Raw genomic sequence first — 9595 nt, forward strand, 5'->3', positions numbered from 1 at the left:
GGCTAAAATTTATTGCAATATGTTGCTTTTACAGTCATTTGTGAACATGCACAGGACAGTGAAAAACTTCAGTGGTCAGTTTTGCACGTTCTCAGCCGCAGTCAAACAAGATGGCACTCTGCCTTATTTCAGCTCTCATATTGTAAACAAGTATCCTTTTCGCAATCTAGTTAGTGCCATATTTTTTACATTTTTGTGCTTTTTGCTGATAATATTTCTGCTTAAAATGGCCCTCAGTCATATGCTGAAGCATCGTCTAGTGTTTCTGAGCACATGAAGGCTGTGATGTGTCTTACGGAGAAAAGCATCTGTTAGATAATCATTGAGACATGAGTTACAATGCTGTTGGCCATGAGTTCAATGTTAGTGAATGAACAGAATATATTAAATGAGATGTTTTTAAGCAGACACACACATAAAGCAAGGTTATGTATTGACTATTTGATGAAAATGTTGTGGCCGGGGGCTCACGGGAACCTAACTCTATTTCACCTAAGAGCAGTGATTCAGTATTTCCTAATTCAGTGTTTCTGTTGACTTTATAGAATATCACTACTTCAAATAACAAGAATCAACTCTAATTCCTTAAGAAAGAAAAGAAACACTCTCATGGATCTATGAATTCATGTTTTCTATCAAAGTAAGCCAGTTAATGAAGAGACAAGAATATTTTTAATTTCTCCTTTATAAAATGGTATGTACATACAAATTTTCAATTAAAATTTTGGAGACAACCGTAAGTTCACATGCAATTGTAAGCAATAATACAGAGAGAATATACATTTTATAATGCTTTTAATCAATATCACAGAAATGTTTAGAAAATCTTGAGGGCAGTGACAATTGAGTGATATAAATATAACCCCAACCAGAGGTTCAAAGAGAGAATAAGTGAGCTCTAGATTTGGGGTGAATGCAGGGTGAATCTAAGGAGGAGGAAAGGTTTTCTAAGGAGTAAGAAATCCAAAGTTAGAGTGTACCAGATGCTCACCCTGTTGTGACATGAGTACTTGTGCCACATTTGATTTGTCATCTCTGGTTTTTAATCATGCACCAATACTAATTGCTTAGAAACGTAAATAAAAGTTTATTTTTAAGAATAAACCACACAAATATTTAGATATATTAGAGAGAAAAAGATATTGGTTTAATCACTGACAAGGAAAAATGAAGCAAAGATGACCATTTCAAAACAGTGTATGTTCTTTTAAATTGCACAGATCAACTGTTCTACTATAAAATTAATTTGAATTATACCTAATTGATCCATTAAAGTGAGCTATACTTTCTCTCCAAATTAATTTTTTGCAATTGCTTGCAAGGGACTGTAAAACATGGTTCATTTCTTAAAGATTTCTTTTTCTTTCTAGATCTTTGAGTGCTTAACTCCACAGGTATTTACTAAAAAGAAAGAATAAATATAATCTCTCTCAACTCAATTTTGCCATATGTAAAATGAAGGAGAATAATGTCGAAGAGCTCTTAGAGCTCTAGCATTTTGGATTCTATGGGCACTAGTTCTCTGTCTCTCTCTGACATATTCCTGCATAGGCTACGTGTGCTTACAAACACAAAGCTCAGCCTCCCTTTTGGCATTGTATAATTTTATGCCCTTAATTTATCTCCTTATGTCCTCAGCTAAAACAAGCTGTTTCAGGTTTTGTCCATTAGTGCAGTTTCTAAGACATCCAGACTACAGATCTAATATTAAGAATTGGTATAAAGAACAGCTGCTGCCTTACATTTAAGGTCCCTGGTCATAGGAGAACACAGTGAGGAGGTAGAGGGAACCAGGGCTTTAGGAGTCCTAGAGGATGGGGACCCTGAAAGTAAGATGTTGAGGACAGGGCCCCTAAAGGTGGGGCATTGAGGAAACCCACTGGTGGAGTCAGATGTTATAACTATCTCATCTCTTCTGTGCCAAGCACTGAGCTGAGCTTTGGGTGGGCATCATCTGTTAATCCTCATGGCATGTGCAGGAAGTTCAAGAAAGTGCCTTATCCCAGGCCATGAATGAACTAAAGGACTGCCCCTTGCAATTCCATAACTCAAATCTGTGGACCACCTGAAGCTGTGTCCTGGCTGCAGGGCAGTGCTGGCCTATTTCGAGGATGATGGCATCTACATCAAGGAGCTGGACACTTCGCCACTGGAGCTTGAGACCCTACTCTTCTCTGCATGTTGAGGCCTACAGGTGCTGGAGGTGGAAACCTAGATCCTGACAGATTGGCAGGATAAGAAAATTGGCTACTAATGCCTGAGGCTAGGTGGATGCCCTGAGCTTTGAGCTTCCCTGGCCCGGGAAACCCAAGAAACAGAAACTGGAAGGGAAAGTGAGACCTGGGCCTGGCCTCCACGATGGGTAGCTCTAATCCAAAAACCTTCAGTCCAAGCTGCAGGAATATGAACTCACTGATGACCCCATCCACATTCCATGGATCTCCAGGAATGACACCTCCAACAGATTCTGAGCTTAGGTAGAGCCTCAGTGTGCTTATATCATCAGCAAAGAGATGTACGTGCTACAGAAGCTAATGAAACATCCAAAAGATGAGGCCTAACGTTGCTGGATCTCATACCTGGGAAAATTCAACTCCCCCAAGTGCTGGGCACTGGAGGACCTGCTAGAGGAAAAGGATGGGCCCAGTCAGTGGCTGACAAAAAGAAAGTCGAGCCACTGAGTAAACTACACACTAAAGATGGGTATGCCCTGCTGAAGAAGGCTGAGGCCCAGCATAAGCAGCCAGAAGACTGGCACCCTTTTGGTGCCCTGATGAAACACCTCCTAGAGTCCCAGGTGAAGGAAAATGTTATTTACCCTATGGAAGACTCTCCTATTCATGACATATCTGGGGGAGATTCCAAGGCTGGGGTACCAGCACCTCTCCCCACAATCAGAACAAGCCCTTCCATGTACCACATACCAAATTCCTGGAGAGCCATATAAAGGAGGAGCTGATCACTCAGGGCTTGCTGGAGTCTCAGAACCAAAGGGGACACAGAGGATAAGATCACTGCTGACATACACAAATGGCAGGCCTGCTTAATCAGATTCTGAGTACCCACAACTGCAGAGAAGCCCAACCTGCTGAGGCTGCAAAGGAAGAGGTGAGCAACAGAAGCTGAGGCCACAAGTCCTCAGAGCAGACACTGAGGTCGTGGATGACTTCCACAGGATCATGGCTGCCCCATGGAAGAAGCTGATCCCCACCAAGACGGACAAGGCTTGGAAGAGTCTGAAGGAGCAGTGGAGCAACCCAGAGCTGCACATGTGTACCTATACTCCTGCCTCAGGCTGCCTTCTTTCTGGCATGGGAGAGAAGAGGTGAGGAGAGGAGGGAAATCTGTTTCCTAAAGCTGCCAGAAGCTGCACATGGTGGCTGCCTTGTCAGATGATGACAACTTGAGAGGACTGTGGCCTTCCTTGAGGTCTTTTGGCCTAGCTCTGTACAGCCAGGACATGGAGGCCCTGCTACTCCACTGCTCAGATTCTGCTTGGTCTTCATAATGATTGTTGCTTCTTTTGGGGGCCTTCCTCTTCCCCTTCATCAACATCCTCCACTTCCATACTCCCTCCCTTTATTCATCCCTTTCCTTCTTCTTCTGTTACAAATTTCACCCATCAGCACACCCTCAACAAATAAGTTAGATAAGACTCCCTGTCTCAAGCTTTGTTTTCTAAAGAACCAAAGCCAAGGCGTTGGGGAAGAAGTATTTCAGCCAGAGGGAACAGCTATGGCAGTAGTTCTCAAACTTTAACCTACATCAAGATCACCTAGAGGACTTGTTAAACATGGTATTCTGAGCCATAACTATAGAGTTCCTGGCTCAGTAGGTAAGGTGGACCCAAGAATTTTCTTTTCTAGCAAGTTTCCAGATGATTCTGACAATACAAATCCAGGGTCCAGATCTTTAGAAGCCTGAACCAGGGCAAAGCCCTGGGGCAGAGGCATAGCTGGAGCACATGAGGATACTAGGTGGCCAGTGTAACTTGAATAGCCTGAGTCAGTGGGGAAGAATCAGATGTAAGATCAGAGAGGGAACTGGAGGCCAGGTCATGCAGGACGATTTAGGTAATTAAAAACTGTATGGTAAAACCATCTACAGATTCAGTGCAATCTCTATCAAAATTCCAAGGACATTTTTCACAGAAATAGAAAAAGCAATCCTAAATTTTTTTACAATGACAAGACCCTGAGGAGGCAAAGCAATCCTCAGAAAGAAAAACAAAGCTGGAGGCATCACACTTCCTAGTTTCAAACTATACTTCAAAGCTGCAGCTATCAAAACACTATGGTACTGGCATAAAAATAGAAACATAGATCAGTGGAACAGAATCAAGAGCCCAGAAATAAACCCTCATATATACAGTCAACTAATATTTGACGAGGCAGCCAAAGAATTCTAAATGGAAAAAGGATAATTTCTTCAATAAATTGTGATGGGAAAATTGGACATTCACATGCAGACAAATTAAACTGGACTCCTATCTTATACCATTCACAGAAATTAAACCAAGAGAGTGATGTCAGAATCAACGTGAGCTGAGTGGTTCCATTTATTTCTCCTCTCAAAGTTACATCCAATCGGACATCCGTTGACCAACAGAGGATTCTCTACACAGCACAAAAGGATGCCTAAGAGATCCATGCAGCTATACATCTGAAGGTGGGTGGACTGGACCCCTGTGAGGCAGAGGAACAAGAGGAGCAGCCTCTTCTACCTCACTCAGCAGCAGCAATTCAGGGATTGGAGTGGAAAGAGCTGGTGCCATGGTTCATGCAACTGCAAGTGGAATGGGGCCAGTAGGTGCCATGGCTCACATGACTGTGAGTGGATGAGACAGGAACAGAAAAAAACAGTGCAGCTTGCTCCCTGTCTGTCTCTCACAGGATCTAGCCCACGTGCCTGTGATCAGTGGGTGGAGGAAGAGAAAACAGGTGTGGCATGCCCCCTGCCCATCTCTCAGTGGATTCAGTGAACATGTTCCCTCCCTCTTCCCCTGCAGTGGCCAGGTCTTTGCAACAGTTGGGATAGTATACAAAACTGAGATTTTCCAAGCTGCGTCAGAGCTCCCTGACTTGAGTTTTAAAAAACACACTGACTAACGCCAGAGACCAGAGGGTGCACAAAGGAGCAGCAACAAAACCTCTCCCTACTTAGCATCTTTCCCCCCTGAGTGGTGGCAGGTGGAACCTGTGACCAGAGGCTTCAGGAACCAAAGCAGACCAGTGACCTAGCCCCCAGTGGCGGCACCCCTGACACTAGCTTCACCAGCAGCGGGGGTTGCATATAAGTCCCTGGGTCCCTGGGACTTTGGCAGTGACAGCAGCACCTGTGAACCCAGCATCCCTGTCAGCAATGCCAACAGCACCCACAGACAACTTGGGGGCAGCAACAGAGGTGGTGCACAAGGCAGCAACATCCAAATCCATGGAGAGCCCATAGAGAGCCAGTAGGGGAACACGAGGTCCAGGCAACCCTGGAAGCAGCAGACGTACTGACAGCCTAGTGACCCTGGTAGCCATACCTGAGACAACAATAACATCATAAGCAGCAAGGCATCAGCAACCTCAGAGGCACAAGTAGCAAAAGAACGGCACTGGCAATGCCTCTAGCAGAGGCAGCAGAGGGTGGAAATTTCAGGCTCTCAGATACAACCAGAAGGAGCTCAAAACCAAAGTAACCAAAACTATACCCAGATAAGAAAGGTGATTACTACCACAAATTCACCAGCAAAGGATCTATTCATCAAATACCACGAAGAACTATAGTAACACAGCAGAATAGAAAGGGAATGAGAACTCTTCAGAAACCAAACTTGAAGTCACAGAAGATTACAATCTAACTGACAAGGAATTCAAAATAGCTATCATAAAGAAACTCAGTGAGTTACAAGAAAACTCAGAAAGAGTTCAGTAAGCTAAGGAATAAAATTCACGAACAGAAGGAGTATTTCCAAAAGATATTGAAGCTCTGAAAAAAAAGGCAAACAGAAGTTATGGAGATGAAAAACACAACTAATGAGATGAAAAATAATGTAGAAAGCATTAAAAGTAGAGCAGATCATATAGAGAAGAGAATTAGTGAGCTCAAAGATGGAAACCTAGAAATATTTCAGGTGGAGGGGGAGAGAGAACTAAGGTTTTTAAAAAATGAAGAAATTCTTTGAGAAATATGCAACTAAATTAGGAAAAGTAACATAAGGATTATAGGTATCTCAAAAGGAGAAGAGAGCAGAAAAAGGAGCAGACAGTTTATTCAAAGAAATAATAGCTAAGAACTTCCCAAACCTGGGGAAAGGATTGGACATGTAAGTACATGAAGCTAATAGAACTGTTAGTTACATCAATGCAATAAGACCTTCTCGAAAGTGTATAATATCAAAACTATCAAAAGCTGATGATAAAGAAAAAATAATACAGGAAGCAAGAGAGAAGAAAATAACCTAAAAAGGAAACCCCATCAGGCTTTCAAAAGATTTCTGTGCAGAAACTCTAAAGGCTAGAAGAGAGCAGAATGATATATTCAAAATATGGAAAGACAAAAACTATCAACCAGGAATATTCTATCCAGCAAAATTATCCTTCAGATATGACAGAGAAATAAAAGCTTTCCTAGACAAACAAAAGCTGAGGGAGTTCATTCCCACTAAACGTACCTTACAGAAATGTCGAAAGGAGACCTCCTACCTGAAGCAAAAGGCAAAAGTCTACAAACCCTTGAGCGAGGAGGTAGACAGAATCAGAATCTCCAAGAGATATTTGCACTCCCATGTTACTTCAGCATTCTTGACAACAGCCAAAATGTGGAAAAAATCTAATTGTCCATAAGTGGATGAATGGGTAAAGAAGATGTGATATACATATATACAGTGGAATATTATTCAACCATGAGAAAGAAGGAAAGCCTGCCATTTGCAACAACATGGATGAAAGTTGAGGGTGTTATGCTAGGTGAAATAAGTCAGAGAAAGACAAATACTGTATGATATCATTTCTATGTGGAATCTAAAAAAGCAACCTCAGGGCCAGCCCCAGTGGCCTAAGGGTTAAGTTCAGCGTGTTCCAGTTTGGTGGCCCAGATTCAGTCCCAGGTGCAGACCTATACCACTCTGTTAGCGGCCATGCTGGGCTGGCAGCCCATATACTAAAAGATAGAGGACGGTTGGCACAGATGTTAGCTCAGGGTGAATGTTTCTCAGCAAAAAAAAAAAAAAAAAAAGTAAAATAAATTAATAAATTCACAGAAACAAAATAGTGTGGTGTTTACCAAGGGCTGGGGATTGGGTGAAATATGGTGATGTTGGTTCAAAGACTACAAAATGAATAAATTCTAGGGATCTAATGTACAGTATGGCAATATAACTAAAAATACTATATTTTACACTATAAAGTCGCTAATAAGTTAGATCCTACATGTTATCACCATAAAAAGAAATGATGATTATGTGATGTGATGGAGGTGTTAGCTAACTCATGGTGGCAATTACTTTTCAATATATAAGTGTATCATATCAACATGTTGTATACATTAAATGTATGCAAGGTTCTATGTCAGTTATATCTCAACAAGGCTGGGAAAAAAATCACTATTGGTTCTATTCTGTGTGAGATGGAGTTTAAATCAAAGAAGGACCTGGAGTGGTTACATTTTTAGCTAGGTCACTCTGGCAGCTATATTTACAGGTTATAAGGAAGCCAGGGTGGAAACAAGGAGATCAGTTAACAGGTCATTTTGTACTAATCCAGGTGAGAGATAATAATGGCTTAGAATGATGTGGTAGCAGTGGAGGTTATGAAATTGGCCAGATTCTAGTTATATTTTGAAAGTTGAGCTGGCATTATTTGTGAACAGCTTGAATGTGAAAGAAAAGAGTTAAGGATGACTCCAAGATGTTAGTCTGAACAAAAGGAAGAATAGAGTTCACTAATTGAAGCAGGAAGATTCAACCAACACCAGGTTTTCTTGCTGGTGACTGGGAGGAAGTGGCTTGTAGGGAGTTCACTTTTTGAAATATGATATGAGATATGGCATATCCAGCTTGCTTGACCATACTGAGAATATAGATGTATAATGGAGAGTTTCATGAAAGATTCATAGAAAACTACACAAGGAAACAAACAAAAGCACCAAACAATTATTAATCTCATGGAAAAAAGGAAGTTGTATGACAATGTAAAGGTAATCATAGAACATTATAGTTTATCTGGGAATGTAATTTACATCGTCCTGATAATGTACAATTGGCTTACTAAAAATTGATGGGGATAGGAAAAATCCTCATGGAGGCAATTGGGCTAGGGGCTGGGGGTAAAAGAGAGTTAATCCTCATCTTCTGTAGTGGAAAATCAATCAGGCAGTATCAGTCAAAGCATATTATTTACAGATTTGTAATGCCAACGATGGAAATAGTTGTCTTCAGGGAGCAGAAAATATAAATGAGAAAATGGGTAAGAGAATGATATCTCTTATCTAGCTATTCAATTTTTAAAAGTTATGTAAATACATAGTTATGAAAAAAGCATAAAACTTATGGGGATATCAACAATTAAGTGTAACTTTTCAGACGTGGTTCATCTACACTAAAAAACAATCCATACCTTTCATTGTCCAATATGTGTCTTCAGTTAGTCCAGGTCAATTATAAAACAGTCTACATCCCTTCTTTCTAGTCTGATTTGATTGTTGTGGTTACTGAAATAATTGCAAGTAAAATACAATTGTCCCCTTACATTCTTGAGAAAAATTTATTTAGATATTTGTGATACATCAAGTTATTAAATTTCCCTTCCTCAAGTTACATCAACGGCAGTTACCGCAAGGGCAGATGATTTGTAATATATAACTAGAAGCAGAGGTGAAACTTGTTGGCATTCAGGGTCTCTCACCAGGTCAAGTGCCCAGTCAACTTATGAGTCTCTGAGCACTCATTTCCCCCTTTCAAATTCATGCTTTTGCATATATGGAAGTGCATCGGAGAGTCATTATAAATTGATGCAGCCATAATAAAATTAGAATTCCAAGATTTTACTGTAACAGAATATGGATTATATGGTTCAGGCTCAGAGGACATTTCTGTTAAAATAAGAGTTGATTAGGTCTCCAAATTCATAAAAACCTTTACTTAAACTTTCTCAAACACCATGAAGGAAAAAATAGAGTCTCCCCCAAAATATTTTTAACTGCTTTTGTTTTTTCTTCTCCCTATTTCAATGCCTTATATAGCACAGCCATTCTCTTCAGAAACATTAAAAACTGCTTCAATCATTCTCCTGAATTATTTTTTGTTCCTTCTTTCCTTATTGCTTCATCTCAATTCTTCATTATAAAACTTCATGTCCCAAGATGGCATTGCAGGGACCCCTCTCCTGAAAAGACATTGAATCTTCTTGACAACACAGTGAGAAGGAAACGGATGGGATAACTCTTAAATTCATTATCTTATGAAAATAAAGTAGTTGTTCAGTTCATAATAGGAATGTGTTGTAACATAATGTGATCACTTATTGGGTAGTTACCACCGAATCGACTTGAAACAAATGTATTTATACATGTCCACCATCTCGTCTATACTATCCAGAGACCTACTTAA

The 9595-nt window shown here is 40.6% G+C and overlaps 1 pseudogene; it reads left to right on the forward strand.

The window, feature by feature from the left end:
• Nucleotides 1-2009: 2009 nt before the first annotated feature.
• On the forward strand, nt 2010-3329 carry LOC124235228 (transcriptional adapter 3-like; annotated as a pseudogene).
• Nucleotides 3330-9595: the final 6266 nt, after the last annotated feature.

Source organism: Equus quagga, chromosome 2 (assembly GCF_021613505.1).
Source record: "Equus quagga isolate Etosha38 chromosome 2, UCLA_HA_Equagga_1.0, whole genome shotgun sequence".
Taxonomy (NCBI): Eukaryota; Metazoa; Chordata; class Mammalia; order Perissodactyla; family Equidae; genus Equus; species Equus quagga.